Raw genomic sequence first — 26,920 nt, 5'->3', positions numbered from 1 at the left:
CAATCCTTCTGTTGGATGCCTATATAGGGCATGGAAAAGGGAAGCTTTACTCTTCCTCTCATTGCTCTCACTGCATTAGCACATCCATTCCATGACTGGCATTAGAGGCTACTTTCAGATTCCAGGACATACTGCAGACACCTGAGGTATCCATGCTTGTGGACTGATCAACTACTGGATTCTTGAACTTTCCATTCATAGCCAGCCATTTCTGGATTTGCTATAGCCTAACCTTTAAGTAATACTAACAAATCCTCTTTAAATATATAGAGGGATTAACTTTACAACTTCTGTTATTCTAGAGAGTACTGACTAATATACCAGGCATATAAAGAGGACTTTGGGTTTCATATTATAGAGCACTTTGGGTTTCATAACAGCCTGAGCTCAGCCACAAATTCCCAATGACCACCTTCCCTTAACCTTAACCTTCCAGGTTCTTTCACTTCAGATGACTCAACACAGCTCCTCCACATCGTGCTGTCCTAAGACATTGGCATGTTTTATTTCTCATATTGGTGGTTATGGATATTAAGTACGGGAAGATCCAATTTTTGGCAGTGTTTGGAAAGTGATGTTCAACTCCTCATGTGTGAAGTAGTGAAAATATTCTAACTAATGAAGCAGAGAGAAGAAGGTGCTGAATAGCTTCTCCTGTGTCACAAGAGAGACTCCTGGAAAGGACACTTGAGCCTCTTGTCAGTTCACGAAGAAATAATTAGCAAGGAGGAAAAACTGTGCACCATGACATCAGCAGTCTCTTCTCTGAAAATTCTATTGTATCCTGGAGAGGTCTTGTAATCCCGTGATGTCACTACTGTTGTAGCAACACCAACTGCCCTTAGGACATTTCTTTGGTGCCTATAAGGTTTACACATAGACCTGTGGTCAAGACTGAGAGGTCTACTGGGGAGAGCAAGTGAACACCATAGAGATACCAGAGTGAAGGACAAGGAAGAACGCCCTAGGTCTCCTTGGAAAACATGGAGAAATATATGGTCCTGGGGGAGAAGCAGTGATTTCAGGGAAGGGGCTGGGGAGCTTTCTGGATGTGGTAGCTTGAGCCTTCCAGGGCTAGGGCTCAGGAACTGGGATCTTCTTTGAGGAAATAGGCCTATGCTGCTTCTTTGGGTTCCTAGAGAGCAGAGCCAGATCAAGGATTCATGATGGTTAGTTTGGCAGAGTCAGGAATTGACAAGGCTATAGCTGCTTTCCTAAGGACCCTCTGGTTTCCCTTTGAGTGGAGAAGCAGGAACAGAGGAATTAGTACGATTTCAATACCATCACTGTACTTCACCCCCACTGCAGTCACTTTTTGGTGTGTGCCATTAATAGCTGGGAAAGGAAAGTGTCCTGGCAAAGCCTGAGTTTCTCATCCTTTACATCACAGCCAACAGCAAGGCAGGAGCCAACAAGTCCTGCTGTCTTCCAGTGACCCCTAAGATTTCCAAGTTCCTAGCAGTTGATGGCACACAGAGCTGCAGTTAGCAGGAGTGCTGTTAGAGATAGTGGACCTGGGCAGACACTGTTCCCCTCCTACCAGCTCTGGGTGTCCTTCCTGGACTGTCAGTGAGGATGCCTTTGTGAATCTGCTGACTATGTTCTGTCCCTGATATGGCTTCCCCAATAACATCAGTGTCTGAAGCATCAAGCAAATGACTTTGGCACCCATGCACCAACTGAGTGATGTGACAGTAACAATTCTTCCAGGTTTATCAACATGGCTGAGGGTTGTGAAGCCAAGGTACAGCTCTTAATAAGCCTGACTATTTTGTCTACTCTGTCACCTTGTGCAGCCAGACAGAGGAAACCAGCTGAATTTTGAGACATCCAACTCCTTATAGAGACATGGGAGAATTGACATCCATAGATGGGGAGACTCAAGTCCAGTCTTTCAGAATTTCCTTGGGCAAAGTCTCATATGGACAGTTCCTGAGAATGTGTCAGGAGAAGAATCAGTGTGTTGAGCAGGCACTGTCCCTTGAATACTATAATGGGTATTAGTAAGATTTAACCTTGTCTGGCATGGCTTGTCACTGTGATAGAAATCTGAAAGCACATAGTTTGCTAAAACAGCACTCCATTTTTTCTGGGATCCAGCAAGTACATTTGTGAATCCACAGTCCATATTTCTGGAGAATTTGCCATCCAGGCTGGACATGGAGTTAGCTCTTCATTTCAGGATTGTCAGTAAATTCAAAAGTGTGAAGTGGGGCTTTGCAAACACTCTAAGGCAAAGGATACCTAATAATCTTCCCTCTGCTGCCTTTGCCAGCCTTGTTATGCTCTACTGAATATTGTTCTTTAAGATTGATATGTTACCTTTTCTAAGGCACTCTCACAGGTGGCTCCAGATCTAGGAATTTGTTTTTGTGAGCTCTAGGTGAAGCATCCTAGTAGTGACAGACAACATACTCTCCCCATGATTGTGACACTTTTGATTTTCTGAAAATGCCTTTACACTTATTGTCTGGCCTCTCCCTGGACATTCATCTTTCCTCAAACTCGACTACAGGAATGAACGACAACTCTTCCCGGGAGTATTTGCTCTTGAGTCTGAGGGTTCACCAGGCGAGCCCCAGTCCTTGGCATCTCCAGTCTGACATGCCATTAGTCAATCACACATTTGCTAACATCATGATGGCTAGAATGTGTTCATGTTCTGATAATGATTTGGGGGTCATTTTCATCATTAACTATGGGACATTTTCTTCATTCTGAAAGGACACCCACAATCTCCCACCACACCCACACACAGTAACAGCCTTGTGGATTATCCACAATGTATTTGTTTACATCAGGGGACTGACCATTCTAACCTAATTCACTAATTCACTAGCAACCTCTATATCTCATATTATTGATTAAATATCTCTAGAAGGGTTGAATCAATTCCTGGGACATGTTTGGAAGAGACTTTCCAACTCCCCCCATATATATATATATATATATATTATATATATATATATATAATAATATGGAACAGATTGACTAATTAGGTGACCATCTCTGGGTAGGGAATTCTCAGTGGATTCCTTCAGATTCCCTGGGAATCTGAGGCCAATAGGAAAGGAGGGAAACTCCTGTGGCCATGCACCAAGGCCTCAGGGATTCAGATGCTTTGGTCCTGGACACATGTGATCAGAACTTGGTGCTACTAAGCTCTAGGGACAACAGAACTTACCTGCCTCACAGCAGGTATGAGCTGACACTGTCCTCCTACTCTACATGGCTGGGCTAGCTTCTGCCTTCCAGAGCCAGGGGACTGCCATCCGGGGTGGTGCACACGATTATTCACTGTAACTGGGGACAGATACAGAGCTCAGGGTCCCACTTTGAGGACAGCAGCCATGCTGTTTGGAAGCTTCACCATCTCTAGCATTTTCTCTTCCTCAGGTTCCATCTTGGGACTCAGAGTGGACTGTCCTGTCCATATGCCATTCAATAATACAAGTTCATTTGTCTTTACCCACCTGCAGGGACTGCTGGAGAGGCACCACCCCAACTCTCTAACTCCACTGAGCAGGAGCAGCAGATAAAAACCTGGAGAAACTCACCCTTCAGTTACATCATATGACATGTGAGAGAAATGAGCTGCGTGGAATCCTGGCCAATTATGGCAACAAGGATTTGAACAACAGGTAGTCATCATGTGCAGTGCTCTGCTAACAACATTGACACCACCATTTCAAGTCCATGTTTCTTGAGAAACAGGAGGCTGAAATTCATGTCTGTCGTCATGCATAAATTGGTTTTCTTGAGTGCATCTGAGATGCACAATTGGAGCCTGCATAAGAGTGACATGGTGATACAGGTGGTTCTGCTTCTTCCAAATGAAAAGCCTAGCCTGTGGCCAGACTCACAGTTTGGGGATAGGAATAGTAGTGTGTGAGCTCTCAGCATCATTCCAAGACGCCTTGACAGGTGTTGGCTTTTGGGGAAGTCGAGGTGCTGTGAGTTTGTGATGAGTCTTTGTAATTGACCAGGACATGATTTTGTGCTGAAAGCTCCTGGCAGCACTGAAGGTACCTGGTGTCTTTCATCCATCTCAGTGTGTCACTTAAAGGCCTGCACTCATCCCTGCTTCTCTTTGGTCTTCTTCCTTATTCTCTATGACAATGTCACCTCCATGCATTTCTTGGGCATCCTGAGTGACTGTGGTGTGTGTGTGTGTGTGTGTGTGTGTGTGTGTGTGTGTGTGTGTGTGTGTGTGTGTGTACCTGAGTGTTTCTATAAGTTTCTGGGAGTTTGGCATCTGTGGCAGGGCTTGAGGATTTTACATTCTTACAGTTTCCAGGCGATGGTGATGCTGAGGCCAAGAAAGCACACTTTGAGCAGCATACCTCCTGGCCACTGTGCTAACATTGGAGGAACACTGGAATCCCCTATGGAGTTTATAAAGCCATCCTGAAGTTGGGAATCCTCCTTGGAAATACTGTTTGTGTGCTCTGGAACTCTGTGTAACAATAGGCATACAGGAATTAGAATCCCTGTTCTGCAGACAGGAGAATTCTCATCATAGGTTTCTGGTTGGCCTAAATACTTGGCACAGACTCCTGGGAACTTCTTACTGAATTAATCTAGGCCCCCAGAAGGAGTTCATCAGCCTGGCTCTCACTTTTTAGAACTCCTGTCTCTTTTGGCCTGGGAACAGGACAGGAAGTTTAATAAACACCAGGAGTTCCAAGCATATAAGTGCTAGGCTGTGGCATCTATTGGGTGGGATAATACATGACATAGCTTTATTCATGAGAACAATGCTGCCTGAATTCATGGGGTTCTTTTCTCCTGGGGCCATGCCCTACTACAGGCTGAATTTTGAGCTTGAGATGCTCAAAATGGAGCATAACAAGGTGATGTCTGACCTTCAGAAATTGCCCATGGAGATCAGTGATGCCTTGGACAAATGCAAGGGGCTGATTGAGGAGACTGAATCCTTCACGTAAGTGCCTGGTGTAGCAGTTTGGGAGGCACCACTTCTGACATTGTTTGACCTGAACCAAAGTGAGGAGGGCTCTGGTTCTAACCTGACTGCCTCTTATCTAGCAGCCAGCCTTGGGGTCCTTGGACTTCTGCTTCCTGTACTCAGTTTTCCTAAGTGGAAAAAACACAGATGTCATCCCACCATTGTTCTGCCAGCCCCAGGAGCCCTTAGATAGACAAATGGACTGGATCATGAAGGGGATGTCTGGCAGCCCAGGGATTTTGTTGTTTGACAGGGACTTCTCAGAGTTGGTTTCCATGAGACCCTTCAATATAATTTATTCCCTTTGGGACTTCTGCCTTCTTTCTTTATTGTTTTCCCTCTAGCAGCAAATGCTTTCCCAATACCATGAAGAGTTAAGCACAGTTGGAGGCTGTACTCTGTTTAGAAGTACAGGATCCAGTTGGGTACCAGGGTTTTCAGAAGTAGTTTTATTCTTTCTGAAATTTCATTAGTCTCTGAATTATGCAACTTGATTATTCTCTGGACTTGGCCTGCCTGTGAGTGATGGTGGCTTGTCTAATGAGAGTCCCATTCTTTGGCTATCTGGGAATCTGGGACTTTTCAACACTGGTGGTATTTGGAGGTAGTGATGTCAAACGGAGGCTGTGTGGAACTCACCGTTTTTTGTTGGTGGTTCAGTTACTCCCATGGCTGGGTCCTACGAGAATGGATTCAGCTGAAGAAAAATGTACAGGTGTCAAGACTGAAGAACAGATTGCTGCGGAAGGAGCAGATTGAGCTGCAAGAGTCCTGTGAGGAGGTGAAGAGGCTCTTTAAGGAGATCCATGAGAAGATCTTTGATCCCTGTGCTCAGCAGCATCAGGTAGGATGAAGCCGCAGGGGAGGGCAGCCCACCTGTCACATATAAACACAGACACCCATGTAACCATCCACCCACCCATACAGACTCACACACACACTATCCATTACTCATTTCCGTGACAATCATAAATTTTCCTGGAGAATTATCCTCTTTAGATTACTGGATGATTGGCAAGCAAACTCTTCTGCTCTGCTGGAAGCCACAGTCCATTGAGGGAGATGGGTCAGTCACATATCACACCTGCATGTCATTATCTTAGGGCAGCAGCCTTTGGTCATGTGCTTTTCTGGGGTCACATAAGGTGACAGGTAGGAAGCAGCTTAAAAGGACAAGAGCCCAGTGCCAATGCCAAGTGAGGGGTTTCAATGCCAAACTTCTGGGTGCCATATGGTCCATTTTTCCTGCATCTCATTGTGCTCTCTTCCCTTTTTTGGTTTTTTGAGACAGGGTTTATCTGTAGCTTTTGAGCCTGACCTGGAACTCATTCTGTAGACCAGGCTCGCTTGGAACTCACAGAGATCCACTTGTTTCTGCTCCCCCCAACCCCTGAGTGCTCCACCACACAGCATGTTCTCTTCCTTCAGCCAACCTTGGTTCACACTGTTAGAAGTCTGAGTAACATTTGCCAGCCACTTTTCTGTAACTTTGGTGGATAGTTCTCAAATTCTGGAGCATTCAGTCTGGAGCTGACTGAATGACCATAGATGTGTGAAGATTTTGCCAGACTAAGGGCTGGAGTGACAGATTGAAAACTTCAAGAGAACATTATTTCCAATAATGTCAACATACTTTGACTAAGCTATGTGCTCCCCTAGGCAATTTAGTCCCCAATGGATGAATAGCAGTGTTGTGGGTCTGGTTGAAACACCAGATGTTTATACTCTGAATTTATCTGCCCATTCACCATGTCTTCTTCAGTTTATTTTTTGCTCACTTGTGATTTCTGTGGTCCATGTGTGATCAATGCGGCAATCTGTAAAAGTGTACCATGATGGGTATGTCTGCAGACTATATAACGAAATCCTGTGTTGTCCTGTCTTGTTCACTCCTGTATTCCCCTGAGCACAGGTCTTTCACTGAATCTGAAGATCTCTGTCCTATCTTTCTGGATGGTCAGCACCCTTTGGATCTCCAGTCCTCCATGGTGGATCTTCTGTGTTGTTTTCTCTCATCTAATTGTTATACGTTTCAATAGTTCTGAAAGAGAGGAAGGAATTAGCAACTTTATCTGTCATTTATTTTTTTATTGTTTTGATAATAATGTGTTTTGAAATAAATAACAATCCAACATTATAGATATTTTAAAAAATGAAAAGTAGACTTCTTTCCTTTCCCTGCACAGAGCTAACACAATAGGAAATGTCTGTTTGTCTCTTTGGCCTCACAGCATTGCTTCCACAGTGCATCTCCTTGCTGACACTGTGTTGCTGACTAGGCCCTGGGCATGCCTGTGTCTTAGGACAGATTCCTCTTATAGCTGTGCAGAGGAGTGCCCTGCAGAAAAGCACTGCATGTGACATCACTTGCTTCCTTCTGACTGACATTGGGACTGAGTTTATATTATATGCACTGTAATCTATTGAAACCTTTCTGGGGGTTGACCATGGGACCTTTTCTTTTCCTTGAACTGTCACAGTCTCTGTGGAGAAGCCAGGGTAGGTTTAGTGAAGAGAGTAGGATGGGTTACCTGGATCCTGTGGGATCAGTGAGGCTAAGGATGGATAAAGTTCATAGAAGGAAAATTAAATGCAGACAGGGTAGCAGAGCCTGGCTGAGTCTAAGAGCCTTGTAGACAGCACAGAGGACCCACTAGCTCCCACTGCATCAGAAAAGGCGCTACAAGACAGCAGTCCTCTCCTGAGCCATCCTAGGTTTGAAAGTGTGTGTGTGTGCATTTCTGTGCATCAGTGTGTGTGTGTGTGTGCATGTGTGAATCCCTCTGTGTGTGTCTGTGTGAGAAAGCTGGCTATGGCTTGCACAGTAGTGTTCCAATGTACATGTGTATGTATATGTGACCATGTGTGGGGGACAGTTTGTTCGGGAGGTGTGTGTGTGCCCATGTTTCCTGTATATGTAGGGGTAAGTGTGTGTGTGTGTGTGTGTGTGTGTGTGTGTGTGTGTGTGTGTGTAAACTCTTGTTTCTGTGTATTTCTGGACATCTGTATGTTCACTTACTCATGAAACATCTTTAATGACGATGGAGAACAACTTTATTGAGAAAGTACTGTGCCCGCACACTTCGAATCAAACAAATATTGTACACTGCTGGCCATCTACAGGCATGTCAAACTAGTTCCCCAGTACAAAAGGACAGAAAAATGGCTGTTACTCATAGTTTTCAGGTATTTATAGATTAGTGTCCAAGGAAATCCTTGCAGCAAACCAAAGGAATGTGGTAGATGAAGTTTAGGAGGAGGCAAATCAAGGATTTCATTCCTTAAGAGATTCTGACTTGCAATGTGCTTCCAGCTGCACCCCAGTCCTGCAGGAGTCTCCTAGCTGTGCTGTGGTGTGAGAATGGGCTGTGTCAGTGCTCCCCACTGAGACTCATGACTGTCTAAAGCACTCACCATGTGCTGTGTCTGCAGCACTCAGCGGCTTCTTTTGATCAAGGTTGATCATTCTGAGTTGAAATCAGCCTTATGGAGGGCTGGGACACATGCTGGTGGCATAAAATGGTATAGTGCAGTGAGGAGGCACACACATGTGTTCATAAAGTTCAACTGCAATCCCCAGGTGACCCAATGACTCCAGAACATGAAGTAGGTGCCCGCAGAGAAGCTAGGGGACATCAGGGTTGTAGCAGCACTCCTCAGAGTAGTCTTGAAGTAGAAACTATGCAAATATCTATGATCTATGAGTGAAAAAGTACATGGTGGTTGATCCTTCTATGGAATAAAGTTCAGCATTAATACATGCAGTCATTTGGCCTGACTTAGTCAGCCATTTGTTAGTCAACCAACTCCCTGACAGAATCACTTTACAGGGAGGAATTGTTTCATTTAGATACTGGCTATTCTAGTTTCCTGAGCTCATTGCTTTGGGTCCAAAGTGAGGCATCCTATGGTAAAGGCAGCTCCTTTTGGAGGAATTTGCTCACTTTGTTTTGGGGTCAACTTGGAAGAGTGAACAATACCAGTCATGTGGTGACTACTATGCAGTGGTCCTGTGCTGAGGAACATTCCTACACTGCACAGCCTGGGGAACTTCCTAAGCAGGGTTGGCTAAGAGGACAGGACCCCAGAGGTCCACCTGTCTGTGCATTAAGTTTACAGGATAGGCTTTTCAATGACTGAGCTATCTATCTCTCATGCCCACTGTGTTCTCCTACATTCCAACAGAAGATAATCTTCCAATAGAATCCCTGGGGATTGCTCCTTATATTAGCATTAACTGGAACACTAGACATGTTACTGCATTACTATGTGCTTGTATGTGCACACAAGTACTTGTGTGTGTTCATGAGTATATGAGTGTGCAAACCTCCACTGAGAACAGAATCTTCTAATGAACAGGAGGAAGACAACATGGATGAAAGACTGAAGAACCTGCTCAAGCAGAAGGAGGTGGTCAATCAGCAAAGGGAACTTGCAGAAAAGCTGCAGAATCACGTCAATATCTCTGAAATGAGGTAGGAGATCCTGGGAGGAGCAGTTAGAACCATGTGTGTCACCTGTACCTGGATTCAGTCCTTTTGTGGATTCTCACCATCTGGAAGGCTCTCAGCCACAGCCAGCGAAAGAACACCTCAGGGTATTATGCTGGCCTAGTCAACAAGAACATCACCAGGAAGCACTATGTTTGATCTTAGTGTTTCTGGGGAGTGTGTACCTCTTATTCCCTTCTGAGCTTTCTGGTATCTTAAATACCTTGTCGGCTGTGTCTCACCACAGATCTCCTTACAGAGTCCTAAACCTAGCAGGGGGATGAATAATTGTGGAGGACAGTGTGTGCTCCTGCCACTTTAACTCCCTTCCAAAACATCACCTCTAGAGAGGAGTTCTACCTTTGTGCAGGTTTGCATGCAGCTCACTCCTGCTGATTACAGGTTCTCTGCAGTGTGCATCTGTTTCCTGTGAGGAGATTTTTGGGTCATAAGAAGATTTAGTGGTTGAGGAGTTGAGCCAAGGCAGGTTCTGTGCTGTAGCAATAATCAGAGCCTAAACTGCAGTGTTGTGTAGGCTCCTCTAGAGGATCTACATTCAGTTTCCCAGGTTGCTCACATTCCCCTGGCGTCTACTGAAGACCATGTGTATCTGTCCTGAACTGTTACTCAGTCATTGTTCTTTTCTTGTCCAGATGTGTAGTTCTCAGTTCAACTTCTAGCAGATTTAAAAACTGAGAAAAATTCAGGCCCAGGAGCACTCTCACCCTTCTCTTTTGGAGGATGCAGGCAATGCCCTCAGCTGAAAGGAAGGTCATCCTGTACTGTACAGTCAATCAGAGCTGTTTCAGGTGCAATAGCTGACATGGCAGGTCCCCACCAAGCTTATTCCCTAACTGCTTTCTTCCTCTAGGTCAGAAAAATCTCCAAATCCAGCTGAAACAGGACACAGAACAGGAAGACAGCCTCCTGCAGACAGCTCCTGAAGCTGGAGCAATAGGTGTCACAGGCAAGTGAGCCACCTCTGCATCCTGACCCCTGCAACTTAGGCATTGGTGTTGGGTGGGGACCTTGACTTTGGCTTCCTCTGTGTGAATAGCCCCTGGTTTGGTCTAGCCTATGGCCCAGCCAGGCTGCTTCTGGGACTGATTGCCTTTCTTTCTAACACAGCTCCTGAGAGAACTGAGGAGGTCAAAGAAGCCACCAACAACTTGGACGATGGCATTGTCCACCCAAAGATCAAAGCCTCCTTAGAAGAAGACACCCTGCAAAGCTCCAAGGAGGCATGACTATATACTTGCTTTAAAAAGGCTTTTTACAATTGGTGACTGCCTTCCTACCATGTTTCCAATGCCAACCACAGGTGCACTTCTGTGCTACAAAATGTGCAGAAAGATTCAGTTAGTTCTTTATTTAACCAATCTGTTCAGTTGAATTTTTGTTTGTTGTTTTATTGGATTTTGTTTACTTTCTTTTTCATTTTCTTTGGTATGTTTTGAGGCTTTGGTTTCATTTCCAGTTTATTTGTTCTTGTTGTTTTGCTATTTTGCTAAGGCTACTTATTGTTTCTTGATATTGTACTCCCTCTAAGCCCCTATGGAGTAAAATTACAATGTTTATTAATAAAAAAGTGACCGCCCATTTCTAACTCTTAAGACCAATTTTTTTGGGGGCGGTATTGATCTAGGACCTGATTTTGTCTATCCCTTGGCCCAGCCAGGATGCTCTAGTTCTGACTGCCTTTCCTTCTCTGATAGCATCTCTTAAGTGAAAACTGAGGAGGAAGAAGCCACAGACACCTTGATCACACAGCATTCTTCTACCTGGGATCAAGGCCATAGCAAAAGACACCCCTTATAGCTGTTAAGTCATCAGTGAGGCAAATACCAACTCACCTCTAGGTTATCCTGCCCCAGTCAGATCCATTGGTCTGTTGACTCAGTTCCTCTGAAGAAAAGAAAACATAAAAAAAGAACTTGAGATACAGAAAACCTGAGAGAAGAATTACCGAGAACCCTAACATTCACTAGCAGGAGGCTCCTGTGAGGAGAATAACATGGAGGGTAGGGGTGTTGGTGACTAAGAATTTTCTTGTCACTTCAATGTCAATGGCTTTGGCAAGCTGACTGAGTTTTAGCCCTCCCTAGGTGGTGGGAAATCTGTCATGGAAGACTGTGTTGATGTTAAGGTGTTCCAGACAAACAGATTTCCAACTTTTCACTCTTAAGACCATTATCTTTGGTCATGTGTGATGTTTCCCTCCTGTGTCCAAGAACCTCCTGTAGCCCCAGAACTTCTGTAAGCCCAGAATAATTTCGTGTCCAACCAGGGCTACACAGTTCCCAGCCAGCCTGAGTACATAGGAGGATTGTGTTTGGATGTGGATGGTGTTGCCAACTCTGTGTATATCCATTTTCATTAGGGAAAATGTATCCAAACCATATCCTTATTGCCATACATTTAGCTATCCCTAAAGTATAGTATTCTGGATACATATTTCATGAGATCAACATTTGGAATAAGTGAATGAGAAACACAACAGTATTTCTCTTATGTCTCTCAGGAAATCCAAACATTTACTAAGGCAGTATGGAAAGAATTCATGTCCTGCTTGCCACTCATGCCATGACACTGATGTGCGGTTGTCTGTGTTGATATCTGAGACTCCTGTTAACACTGAGGGCTCTGCAGCTGCCTTCAGTCTATGCCACCACCTGTGACTGTGTTACTGTCAGAGGATATGTTGGGAGACTTTCTCCATCTAGTCCCATTGCTACTGGACCAGGTTCCCAATCAGGTCCCCATAGCTACTATGAAATAACTACTCTGAGACTTAATATCTATTTATACTTGTTTTGACAATGGCTTACTCTTTTTACTGTCTGGCTTTCTCTTAATTATTAACTCATAACTATTAATATTAACTCATAGCTATTAATCTGTGTTCTCCATGTGGCTTTATCATTCCAGAGAATGCCCAAGCATCCTACCTTCTTTGTAGCTACATGGTTTGTGCACTTTGTCTCTCTTTTCCCTGCCTCTCTCTTTGAAATTCTCACCTAGCTAAATCCTTCCTGTCCATTGACCAAAACATCTTTATTCATAACCAGGAAAAGCAGCACATATTTGCAACACACAGAAGGACTACCCATATCATGGATATGCTCTCACAGGGGCATGTGCCTTAAGAGTGCTGTGACCATAGTGACATCTGAGTCAGGACTGTTGTTGAGAACTAGTCTGGGTCCAAGGTCCTGTTGAATCTAGGGTCTGCACTGATGCCCCAGGCTCCTGCTGCCATCAAAGACATTACAGATGCCTGTAATCTGGGCCACCAACTAGACCCACCTGGGGCATGCTATTGCTTCCTTGCTGATCTCAGTGACCTACATTCCTAACCAGGGCCATGGTGACATCCATGTCCAGGATGCAGCCTAGGACCATGTCTGGGTCCATGTTGCAAATGTAGCCAACATCTCTGTATGTCCATATTTTTTGTTGCTAAACAAGAGAGACACAGAAATAGAGATCGGGGCCACCACCTAGGACTACGTTAGTCTTCAAGGGATGTGCTTCTGCTGGGGTCATACAGATCTGAGTGGCCTATGTTCCTACCAGGGGCCATGGTGTCCTCTGGGCTTAGGCTGCTGCTATGGGCCATGTCTGGATCCATTGCCCTGCCAGAGCCTCTGTCTGTGTTGATGCAAATAGCTTCTGTTACCACTGAAGACAGGTTTTGGCTACACAGAGTTAAGCACACACTTTACTGGCTGCAGCACTAGGAAGATCTGCCCCCCAACCCCCAACTGTAGAACTCAGGAGAGTGAGTCCTGCACCTGCAATGAACAGCACAGTCGAGCTGACACTGTCGTCAGCAGTGCAGGTGACATATCCCTGAGGACTATGAAAGCGGAAGAGGTGAGTCTACCCTGCTTCTTCTACCTTGTGTTAGAACTAATAAGGGAAAGGTACCCGCCCACCTGCACAAATGTCACCTGCAGGTGGTGGGAGAGTTGTCATCTGGATATTAGAACAGAAGGGTCCTGTCTGCCCCTCAACAACTGCAGCAATTGGGAGAATGTTCTTGGCCTCTCTCCAGGGCAAGACAGTAGAGCTCTCCCTATGTGGTCTGAGTGTGTGAGAGCCACATGGGAGGGCATGAGAGCAGGAGAATTGGCCACTCCTTTCTGCTTTCTGCATTGGGTGAGCTAACTGGGGCAGTGTTGGAAAGCTCGCCCCAGTGGTGAAAATGAGGGAAAGATGGAAGACTAACTCACCCAGATACCACCAAGGCCCAGAAGCAGGACTGTGAGTTATCCCATCCTAATCTCTGAAGTGCTGGAGCATGAGAAGGGCTGGGACCTGCAGATCCAAAGCTGCAGGATCTCCATAGCACAAGGAATTGATTGGATATCCAAGTGGAGTCCCAATGAGGGTCAATTATTGAGAATGTAGTAGAAGCCAGAGGCCTGGAACATTCACAAGAAAAGGTGTATGGAGTAAAGAGTACACAATACAGATTCTCAACAGGAATTTGGTTTCTTTTTGATTGTTGATTGTTGATTGGGTTTTCCTTTTAAATTTTTTTGTTTACTGGAGAGGTAGGAAGGGAAGAGAGCAAGGGAATGAGTGAGATTGACATGCATGATGTGAAACCAACAGAGAATCAACAAAACATTAAAAAATAAAGAAATTAGGAAAACAAGAACTATCTACCTGTGGTTTCCTTGAAATATACCATCAGTGATAAACACACTGCCGACAGAATGAATTCCAAGATATGTTAGACATTGTTTCCTTTTTTGGTGTAGTTATCCTTAAATACTCATTGGTGCAATTTTTAAAAAGATTTGTTTCTTGTATTTATATGTATGGGTGTTTTTACCTGATGAAGGCCTGTAAACTAAATGCATGCAATTCTAAGAGAGGCCAGAAGAGGGCATCAGATTCCACCCGAACCAGGAGTTAAAGAGGCTTTTTAGCTGCTCTGTTGGTCCTTTGGGAAAAAAAAAAAAAATATTCAAAATGGAGGAGCCATATCTGCAGGCCTGGTACTTGACTTTAGTCCAGCCAGTCATGTGTGTTGTACTTGTTGAACTAAATCACGATCAACCAAAGAGAGGAATTTTATGACCCCAAGGGACAAATAGATGATGTAGGTAGCTAGTTATCTTAGGATGCCAGGCATCCTTGGAAGGTTTTTGTGGGTTCAACATCCTGCTCCAGCCTCCCTAATTGTCAGAGTTGGAGCAGATCTATCAGATCTCATCTCGGATGCTATGCAGATTGGGGTCATCTGATGAAATTAGGATGTGAGGAGACCCTCCTTGTGGTGGAAGTGTGGTTCAGAGTCCTTGCTGCTCCAGCTAAGCAGTGTTGGGGGGAAGCTTCAGACTAGCCAGAATTGATGGAGCCTGCAACAAAAGCCACATGCTTGGAGAGCTTGTCTGTGCAAGTCTAGGGGGAGGGATGGTTGATGCTGCTCTTTTACCACAGCAGATCTCAGAGTATACTGAGGAAGGGTTTCTTCCAGATGACTGCTTTATTCATGTGAAGCTCCCATGGACTGGATCTGACTTGTGAAATTGACACTGAGTCAGAGAGTTAATGTATGGAGGAAGTAATCTTGTGCTATCAAAGCAGAGGGAAGGAATCTACTCTGTGAATAAAGGGCATATATACACACAGAACATCAATATAGATACAAAGCTTATTCAGTTCTATTAATGATGTGATCAGCTGGGAGAGATGGCTCAGAAAGTAAAGATACCTGTAGCTAAGCCTGCGGGCCTGAATTCCTTCCGTGGGACTCACATGATCGAAGGAGAGAGCAAACCCTGACAAATTGTCCTATGATTGCATGTGGGTGGGGGTGCCCAGTCATGGACCACAAAACCTAAGTCATCTGGCTTTCTCATTGCCCTCAAATCACTCCATCTGATGTGCTCATTTAATTATATTACTGTGGGTTCCATTTGAGATATTTGGGACTTTTGCTACTTTCCTTTCCTTGATGAGATGTCATAGGAACCAAGAAGGCCAACAACAAAGCATCACCTGGAAAACAGGTTAAGAGAAGGGGGTCATTGGGATTTGTAACATAGTTGAGATCAAACTCCTCTAGAAGGGCTTCTCTGCATGCCTGGAGTATCAGTCAGAGCCCTCTAGAGTAACAGAAGTTATAAAATGAATATAAATATACAAAGAGGACTTTTGTATAGAATGATTTGCAGGCTGTGGTCCAGCTTATACGACAATGGCTGGCTTTGAATGGAAACTCCAAGATCAAGTAGCTGCTCAGTCCACATTGCTGGATATCTCAGCTGGTCCTTAGTCTATGCTAGAACCCTAAAGAAGTAGGCTGTAATGCCAGTGAAGGACAGGATGTGCTAACAAGGCAAGACCAAGCAGGCAAAGAGGAAAAGTTTCTTTTTTCCATGTCCTTATGTAGGCTTCAAACAGAAGGCATGGTCCAGATATTTGGATTAAACATCTGTATTAAAGGTGTGATTCCTCCCTTAAAGGTCCAGACTAGAAGTAGATTATCTTCAAATTATGCAGATATCATCCAATTCTTTCAAAGCATGTACAGTTGGGATTTGCAGTTTCTCTATGCATCAGAGAAGCAGTATTTGAAGGTGGCAGCACCTGGAAACAAATCATAACCCAGGGCCAAATCATATCCAGAGCTCACCACTGAGGCTACCATAATGAGCACAGACACCGCAGTGTGTGTCACCAAGAGTACTGGCATTGCACAATGTGCCTGGTGCTGCTTTAGAAATTTGCAGCATCTACAGCTTTGGGAACAGGGTACAGCCATCCCCAAATCATGGTAGAATGGACTCCTCCATTTCTTTTAAACATAAGCTCTGGCATGCAGTTGATGACTCAGGCTTGTATTTGAGTCCTAGCCTTTGTAGTAAGGGCTTTCTGTAGCAAAGGCTTCTGATACAAACTCCTCCACGGAAACACTGCAAAGACAGCCAAAGGTGCTGACAGCCAACAGCTACTCCCCACATCCCTCCTACAGACTCCAAAAAATGGCTTGAAGAAGTCAACTTTATCAATGTTTCCTTTGTGGCTTAGGGTTACTGCCACTCATTATTTGAAATAGTTTTATTTTCTAACATAAATCCTTTTAAATTCTTATTCCTACAATTGAATGTTCACTAGCAACATCAAGTTCTACTATGAAGGGTCAATTTTGTATATGGTAAGTTGAAGTTTACGTTTTCCACTTTATGGCTTGCTGTGATGGCCAATCTTGGCTGTCTACTTGACACATAGTTGAGGAAGTGACGCCATCAGTCTGTCTTCCAGGCATGGTGCTTTGGCATTTTCTGGATTGCTAATTGATGGAGGAGGGCTCAGCCATCTGTGAGTAGCACCATGCCTAGACAAATGAGCCTGGACATAAAGTAAAGGTGGCTCAACAGACCAGTGAGCTGTGGTTTCAAGACCCAGCCTTGGGTTCTTGCCTTGGCTTCCCTTGATGAGGACTGTAAGCTGTGAAGTGAATAAACCCTTCACTTCCCCAGATTGGTATTGTTGACTTTTATCACAACAACAGAAACAGAACTAGACTACTTGCCTTGTTCTCAGGACATGCTCTGATCGTCCATCCTTCTGCCAGTCTGTAGTCTATTTTTCATCACTGTACAAATTTCGGGACAATGCAATCTGTTGCAATATCTATTCTCCCAACCACACCCCAGTGCTTACATAGCTCTATTACAGTATTAAAAAGCTGATATGCCATATTTCTCTCACATTTAGCATGGTTCCCTATTTTTCTCTCTTTAAAATCATCTCTGGATGTTCCTGCCCTTTAAACTTTAAATATTATCCTTTGCTTCATAATAGAACATTTTTTTTGTCAGATCATTAACTTCCACAAAATGTGTGATTTACTGTATTGAGATTTTCTTTTCTTTCTTTTTTTTGAGACAGGGTTTCTCTGTGTAGCTTTGGAGCCTATCATGGCACTTGCTCTGGAGACCAGGCTGGCCTGGAACTCACAGAGATCCGCTTGCCTCTGCCCCCCGAGTGCTGGTATTAAAGGCATGATCCACCAATGCCCGGCCGTATTGAGATTTTCTAATTCAAGTTTTAGAAAAGGAAATTAGAACATTGTATGTGTTGGGTGAATGGAAGTTGTGTGTGTGTGTGTGTGTGTGTGAGAGAGAGAGAGAGAGAGAGAGAGAGAGAGAGACAGAGAGACAGAGAGAGAGACAGAGACAGAGAGAGACAGAGAGAGAGAGAAAGAGAGAGAGGGGAGATGTGGACACATACATAACACTGCTTACAACAGATTGCAGTGTCCAAAAATTTTGTTTACAAAATTACCCTGTAGTAAAAACTAGGTTACAAGCTGGCAGGAGAATGATGGACCATCAGAGCATGTCCTGGGAATAGAGTAAGTGTTCTAGATCAGTTGTTGTTGTTGTGCTGGCCAATTTTATGTTAACATGACACAAGCTATACTTATCAGATATGGTGGAGCCACATTTGAAAGACAATTTCTCTATATGATCAGTCTGTAGGTAAGGCTATTGGGTGTTTTCCTAGTTATCAACTGATAGAGGAGTGCCCAGCTCACTGTGGGTGGGGCCATCCCTTGGCTTGGCATCCTAAGTTATATAAGAAAATAGGCTAAACAAGTGTGGGGAGTGAGCCAGTAAGCAGCAAACTCCACGTGCTCTGCATCAGCTCCTGTCTTCAGTTTCCTGCCCTGTTTGACATCCTGTCCTGACCTCTTCAGTGATGAACAGTGATATAGAAGTATAAGCTGAACAAACCCTTTCCTGCTTACCTTGCTTTTAGTCATGGTGTTTCAATGCAGCAATAGAACCCCAACTAGGACACCTGTGGATGTCACAGGACATCTTTCAAGAGTTGACTCTGCCCTTCTACCTTGCTTATGCAAGTCTCTCTTATTTTGGGGATTACTGTGTAGTCCAGTCCAGCTGGCCTTCCAGCCTCCACGCAATTTCCAGTCTCTGCTCCACATTTTTCTGCCAGAAGTGAAAGAATCACAGATGTGTGTCACCATTCTGGATTTATATGATTTCTGGGGTTGGATTCATTGGACTTGAACAGCCAAATTCTTTCTCTATTGAGGCTTATCTTCCCAGCCCTTACTGTATTTTAAAAGCAAATAGCTAAAATACCAAAACAAATGCAGGATAATAGAATTATAATATTAATATCTTCAGTTCTTAGACATAGCATATTCATATAATAACAGAGGCAAGGTAAAATATAATCCATCTGTATACCTAATGAAATTAGTATTGTGCTGAAAAATGATGTAAGATCATGTATGTAGAAATAAGTTACTATACACACTAATGTCTTTGAATCATCATTGATTAAAATCAGAATCAGCATCCAAGAGGAGGATACAATGTTTCAAACAGCACTTGCAGGGGAACCTTAGGAAGTTGTGGGTCCAAGTGCTTTGTGAACTGAAAGGGTGGTACTGCCATTCAGCCTTTATGTAGGAGGGTAAGGAGGACCCTGAGTAAATATTTACAGTGACATTTGCCACATAATGCAAGTTGAATCCATTACTCTCCATCTTGTCATACACTTGCATCTACATCATCCGAGTTTCTTTACTAAGGTGAGCAGAGTTCTTCCTCTAATTTGTGAAATAGTTATTAATAGTTTCAGGAATCCACCAGAATGGGTATTTGATGATAGCTTTCGGAATGAGTGCTAAAGGGAAGTGGGTTTGTTCATAGAAAACTGTAAACTATGCTTGCCATGTGAGGCCGTCCTTGCGATGGATGTATTTTGCTTAGGTACCTGATTCACTGACCTCACTAACCTGGCATTTTCAAATAAAGTTAAAAGATGACTTTAATATGTCCTCATAACAAATACTTAACTCTAGTCTGGGTGGTGGTGGTGCACGCCTTTAATATCAGCACCTGGGAGGCAGAGGCAGGTGGATCTCTGTGAGTTTGAGACCAGCCTGGTCTACAGAGCTAGTTCCAGGACAGCCTCCAAAGCCACAGAGAAACCCTGTCTCGAAAAACCACACACACAAAAAATACTTAACTCTACCTTGTCTTTCCTATGAACTATACCATGTAGCAAAATGTACATTAGCATCGGAGACACCTGAGGCCTGGGGACTGTTCACTGCGGCCCCCATCCCAGTGAGATTCAGCACACCCAGAGACTGCCAAGGCACCAGTACCAGTCCTGCCTGCATCCACGGGAAGGGGAGAGACATCAGATTATTGGACCTGTTTGCATGCACCTGAAGGGAATCTTGGTCCTGTACCCACCAGGAGAGGAAGAGAATCCTTCTACACCCACCAGAAGAAAGGATTGGAAGAAGACAATATAAAAACACATTCAACAACAGAAAAAACAACATGACACCACTAGAGTCTAGGGACTCTACACCAGCAAGACCTGAATGAACATCACAATGCAGATAAAGCAGAAGAGAATGACCTTAAAATCAACTGCAGATAGATCCATATCTATCATCATGCACAAAACTTAAGTACAAATGATCAAAGATCTCAAAATAAATCCAATCACTCTGAACTTCTTAGAAAAGGTAGGTGGTACCCTTGAACGACTTGGTGTAGAAGATTGCTTCCTGAACATTACACCAGTCGCACAGACACTGAGATCTACAATTAATAAATGGGACCTCTTGAAATTGAGAAGCTTTTGTAAGGCAAAGGACACAGTCAGCAAGACAAAATAGCAGTCCACAGACTGGGAAAAGATATTCACCAACCCCACATCTGACAGAGGCTGATTTCCAAAATGTGTAAAGAACTCAAGAAGCTAGTCTCCAAAACACCAATTAATCTAATTTAAAAAAGTGGGGTTCAGAACTAAATAGACAATTATCAATAGAGGAATCTGAAATGGCTGAAAGACACATAAGAAAGTGTTCAACATCCTTAGCCATCAGGGAAATGCAAATCAAAACAACGTTGAGACACCATCTTACTCCTGTCAGAATAGCTACAATCAAAAACACCAAGGACAGTTTATGCTGGAGAGGATGTGGAGAAAGGGGATCACTCCTCCACTGCTGGTGGGAGTGCCAACATGTTCAGCCACTTTGGAAATCAGTATGGTGATTCCTCAGGAAAATGGGAATCAATCTACCACAAGATCCACCAATTTCATTCTTAGTCATATACTCAAAGGGTACACATTCATACACATTCATGCTGTTCATTGCAGCATTATTTGTAATAGCCAGAACCTGGAAGCAAACTAGATGCCCCTCAACGGAGGAATGGATGGAGAAAATCTGGTACATTTACACAGCAAAAAACAAACAAACAAACAAGCAAACAAAAACACAATGGAATCTTGAAATTCACAGGCAAATGGATGGAACTAGAAGAAACCATCCTGAGTGAGGTAACCCAGTCACAAAAAGACAAAAATGTTATGTACTCACTCATATATGGATTTTAGATCTAGAGCAAAGGAGTAGCAGCCTACAATCCACACTGCCAGAGAAGCTAGGAAACAAGGAGAACCCTAAGAGAGACATACATGGTCCCTTGGATAAAGGGAAAGGGAAAAGATCTCCTAAGCTAATTGGGAGCATGGGGGGAGAGGAGAGGGAGTTAGAAGAAAAAGAGGGGGGAAGAGGAGGGTACAGGAGGACATGAGATAGCAGGATGATCTAGTCAGGGGAAGAATAGAGGAGAGCAAGAAAAGAGATACCATAATAGAGGGAGCCATTATAGGTTTAAAGAGAATTCTGGCACTAGGGAAATGTCCAGAGATCTACAAGGTTGACCCCAACTAACATTCTAAGCAACAGTTGAGAGGCTACCTAAAATGCCCTTTTCTAATAATGAGATTGATGGCTACCTTATATGACATCCTAGAGCCTTAATCCAGTAGCTGATTAAGCTGATTAAGCTGAAGCAGAAGCAGACACCCACAGCTAATCACTGAGCTGAACTCTGGATTCAGTTGCAGAGAGGGAGGAGTGATGAACAAAGGGGTCAAGACCAGGTTGAGAGACCCACAGAAACAGCTGACCTGAACAAGGGGTTGCTCATGGACCCCAGACTGATAGCTGGGAAACCAGCAGAGGACTGTTCCAGACCCCCTAAACAAGGAGGTCAGTTTGGAGGTCTGGACAGTTTATAGGGCCACTGCTAGTGGATCAGTATTTACCTCTAGTACACAAATGGACTTTGGGAGCCCTCTCCACATAGAGGGATGCTCTCTCAGCCTAGATACACTGGGGAGGGTCTAGGCCCTGCTCCAAATGATATGACAGACTTTGAAGATACCCCCCATGGAAGGCTTCACTCTCCCTGGGGAGCAGAAAAGGTTGGGATTGGGGTTGGTGGGGGGCAGGGGAGGAGGGGAGGGAGAGGGAACTTAGATTAACATGTAAAAGAAGCTTGTTTCTAATTTAAATGAAAATAATTTTAAAATGTACATTAGCTTTAAGATAGCATATTACACTGTTTGTAAACATTATATTAGCTATTTATGTTTGTCTATAAAGCTATAAGGTACAAAATGATACTCTGGTTTACTATACTAAATTGCTTGGCTCGTCTTCTGTCTAAAATATTTTATCCTATTTTTAATACAGTTATGCAATTACAGAAAGCATGGTTTAGGCAGTGGTTTTACATTTTTGGGTCCTGGATCCCTACCCCCAGGGGCCAGGGTGGAAGGATGCTTTCACAGGGGTTGTATATCAGATATCCCGACTATCAAATATTTAAAGAACAATTCCTAACAACAAAATTACACTTATGATGTAGCAACAAAATAATTTTCTGATTGTGGAGTCATGATGACATAGAACTGTATTGAATGGTTTAGGGAAGGAAGGTTGAGAACCAATGGAGAGAAAGGTTCGACCTGCTGCATACTTCCTGTGAGTTCAATCCATGGTTGCTCAAAACCATTCACTTGGACGGGATGGTACAGTAGGTAGGCGTATAATGAATGGGAGCTCTTTACCTCATTGCTGACAAGAAGCCGAGACATAGAGACAGGAAGGGATCAGACAAACTTAAAGTACACCCCATGCCACATATGCTGAGATAGTTTCACAAGAAATAGAATGCTTACTTTCTCCCTACACCTTATTTCTAATAAATAAGTGAGGTATATTAAAGTATGACATGTAAACAAGAGCAAAGAACACGGATTTGAGGATGTTTAGATGATCTTGCTTAAAAGAAAAATCCAAGGCAATTTAACCCTGTAAGCCTTCTCTTCTATACCAGTAAAATGGGATGACTAGTACATTCCTAAAGAGTCTCACTGACAGTATACAGCAAATTAGAAGTGTGCTAACTAGATCTGTGGCATGGGTGGAGCACACCTCAGGAGTGTCATAATATGCCCAATAAAGTTCAGGCCTCATTAATCCTCAATATATGATCAATCTGCTTTTTCTGGGACTTATACTGTAAAGGAGTGTTTTAACAGTTCATGATTATGACCTGACAAAGACTGCAAATCAAATCCAGTTCCTTAATGAAATACATTGAGCCATTATGCCTTTTGGTATTACAAATATTCAAATCTAAGACTCTACTCAACAATCATATAGCAGAATTTTCATTCTTGGTTAGTTGCTTACACTTTCAGAAAAGTCCCTGTTAAGATCTCCTGAGTAAACTGGGAGATGGGGAGAAGGGAGGGTATAGGGGATGAGAACATGAGGGATCAAGAAGACCAAGTTGGGGGCAGGACAGGGGGGCAGCAATGAAAGAGATATCTTGATAGAGGGAGTCCTTATGGGTCAGGAAGAAACCTGGTGCTAGAGAAATTCTCAGGAATACACATGGACAACCCCAGCTAAGACTGCTAGCAATGGTGGAGAGGGTATCTCAAGGGTCCTTCCTCTTCATCAGATCAGTGACTCCTCTAATTGTCACCATAGTACCTATATCCAGTAACTGATGAAAGCAGATGCAGTGACCCACAGCCAAGCACTGGGCAGAGCTCCTGGGGTTTGGTTGAGGAGAGAGAGGAGGAATCATATGAACAAGGGGAGTCAAGAGCATGATGGGAAAACCACAGACACTGCTGACCTGAGCTAGGGGAGCTCACAGAATATGGACTAACAGCTGGGGAATCTGCATGGTACTGAACTAGTCCCTCTGAATGTGGGTGACAGTTGTGTACTTGATCTATTGGGAGAGGGTCCTGGCAGTGGCAGCAGGACCCATCCCTTGGGCATGAACTGGTGTTTTGGAGCCCATTCCTTATGGTGGGATACCTTGATTAGCCTTGATACAGGGGAGAGGGGATTTGTCCTGCCTCAACTTGGTAGGACAGACTTAATTAACTACTCAAGGAAGGCATTACCCCTATGAGGAGTGGATGAAGAGTAGGAATGCGTGGAGGCAGGGGGCAGGAGAAGGGGAGGCAGGGGGAACTGGGGTTGGTATGTAAAACAAAAAATAAAATTTTAAATTAAAAAAATCCTACAAGACACCTATACCATGGCTTAAAGAGTAAACACCTCACACCTTTTCCCTTTCTTTTGTTTGCCATACATACCATACAAACGTCCCAAGATACCACTCTGAAGAGATAAAATAAAAAAAGCACCCCATTGGCCAATACAGAATTCAGTCACAGTATTTCAGCACTGAACATCCAGTCTAACCTCCCAGCAAACTGAAACTATATACTTGAGGACATATGCATGAAATAAACTTCTTCCTACTAACAGCTTCCTTCTAGCTCCTCCAACATAGTAAGGTGGGCAGAACACACAACACAATGACAATCACTTCTATATGGATGTTTGTCCTAGTCAGTTATGGCTATAGTTCAAGGCTTTGGAGTCTACTTAAATGTTAACTTTAAGAGAAACAAGTATCAAAATACCAGCTTGCCCATGTAACTTGGTCAGGAATATTTATACCCACAATCTTTAGGTTTGGTCAGGTAACAGCTCTAAAACAAATCTACTCCATTTGGTATTTTAACATTGTAAACTAAGTTGGTAAAACTGACTTAAATCACTGCCTCTTTATGTACACAGTGGAATTTGGAAAGGCGTGCTTAAGTCTCTAAACTGTGTATTCTGCTAATACCCAGTCAAGTTCCAACTTGAGCAAACCTGAGAAATGTCATAAAGCCATACTGTAGGGAGACACTGTAACCATGTTTCCTAAAGGAGGGCTACAGGTGTGCCTGACCACACCTTGAGAGACGTGGTCAAGGTGAGGTTAGAATGATGCAGCATGGGCTCTTAAGCGACCACGAGCACATGGAACGCCCTCTTGCCCTTCTGCGGCCCCTTCTCTCTGGCCTCCCTGCTTTTCTGCCCCTAGGCATGCTGTGGCTTGCATTTGGCTGGTATCTATCTGAATAAAGGTATCTTAAACCAACAAGCTCGCCTTTCACCATACTTATTGTTTTCAAGGCCAAAGTTAAATAGACTGTAACTTAGACACTGTGGTGGTTTGATTAGAATGGCCCCCATAGGCGCATGGATTTGAATGTTAGGTCACCAGACAATAGCACTATTTGAAAGGTTAGGAGGTGTGGCCTTGTTGGGGCAGGTGTGGCCTTTCTGGAAGAAGTATGTCACTGGGGTGGGCTTAGTGGTTTCAGAAACCAAAGCCAGACTCAGAGTCTCTCTTTTCCCGTTGCCTGAGGATCCATGTATAGAACTTTCAGCTACTTCTCCAGCACCCTGTCTACCTGCATGCTGCCATGCTTCCCACCATGATGACAATGGTCTAAACCTTTGAAACTGTAAGCAAGCCCCAGCTGCATGTTTTCCTTTAGAAGAGTTGCCATGGTCATGGTGTCTCTTCACAGCAACAGAACACTGACTAAGACAGACACAGTATTGCTAGTACTGAAAACAATCCATCTCTTGCTATTTCCCAAACTACACAGCACAGCTGTACAGAATTCTTTCCTACCAAGTCACCTGAAGTTCCTCTAAGACAGCTAACAGGTGTTGAAACAGTATAGTTTCTGTCATCCTTCTGTTCAAATGGCATCTTTTGAAATTTATATTCTTTTGTGAGTTTAGCACGGGGATTAAGTATCACAGTGTGAATGTGGAGGTCAGAGGACAGCTTTCAGGAGTCAGCTTTCTCCTTCTACTGTGTGGGGTTCTGGAGGCAGAACTCATGTCATCTGCTTGGTGGCAAGTGTCTTTGCAAACTGCCTCATCATATGTACAGATATGTCATTTTAAAAACACTTTTTAAAGTCAAGTAATATGTATCAAGATTATCATTTTAGATACCAGGGAGCAGCCAGCTACAGAATGTCCAGCAGTATATTAAATCCCTTACTGTTTGATGCATTCCTAAAAACACATAATTCTACTACCACTTACAGGGAAAAAAAACCCCAAAAAACTAACAAACAAACAAAAACCAAGCTCAGAGGTTAATTGAGATGTTCCAACTTCAGAACCAGACAAACAAGCAGTAAGGGTCTGAACTCAAATTTATATAACTACAAAAGTGTATTTCTTCGAATTTTTGTTCCCTCCCAATTTCACAATAAAGGACTGGGAACAGTTATGAATGAATTATTCTTTTAGGAGTTTAATAATCTCAACAAGAGAGGGAGTGTGAGGGAAAGATTGTAAACTGCAATCCTTTTTCACAGTGTTACCATCTGATTCCCACTTATCTTCAAGAACAAATTCACAGATTAAACAGTTTTTAAAGTTGGGGAAAGTGATATAAACCTGTTATCTAGACCCAAAGAAACCTAGGCAGGTAAGCCTTGAGTTCAAAGCCGGCCTACACAAGGATCTAGAGACTTTTCCAACAAACGGATGGCAAAGAGAGACAACTGAAATTAACATGAAATGACATGGTTGACATGGTTATTGCATTTCAATATGAAAGATAGGATATATAAGTTAGTTTCATTTGGGAACTAAAACAGAATTATCATCATAGCATATCTCCAGTCAACAAAATATAGTGGAGTGAATCCACCCAAAACTTAAGAAGGCAAGTTTTCAATGCAGTTTGTAAATCCCCAAGAAATGAAGGTTTACAAAAGTGACACCGATTTATCTCAATCATCTCAACTCATCTGAACTCTTTACAGACAATGACCTTTCAAGAACTGGAGCGCTTCTCCTTACCTGGGTAATCCAAACGTTTAAAAAAAAAAAAGGTGACTTCTGGAAATAAAAGGGGATAAGGGGGTGAGCGTAGTAACAAAAAAAGGCACATCTCTTTGCAATGAACTCTCAAAATTACTCGACTGTAGAGTGGAGAAGCAAAAACCGAACACTAAAATGTTGTTCAGTCCAATTTTCATTGTGAATGCCTGAACTCAGTAGAGTCTAGCAACTTAATGTGATGTAATTTTCCTCTGCAAGACAGAATGGGTATGGGGGTATGCACTTTCTCAATGAGAAGAAAATTGAGGGTTTTCCCCATCAATAGTTTTATGCCTCTCCCGAGTCTTATTTTCCAAAAGCAGCAACTTGCTATGTCTGAAAGTGCTAGCGGCTGCCCTAGGGCTT

This window comes from Cricetulus griseus (assembly GCF_003668045.3).
Source record: "Cricetulus griseus strain 17A/GY chromosome 1 unlocalized genomic scaffold, alternate assembly CriGri-PICRH-1.0 chr1_1, whole genome shotgun sequence".
NCBI lineage: Eukaryota > Metazoa > Chordata > Mammalia > Rodentia > Cricetidae > Cricetulus > Cricetulus griseus.
The sequence above is the reverse complement of the archived record's forward strand: the minus strand, read 5'-3'. Positions refer to the sequence as shown.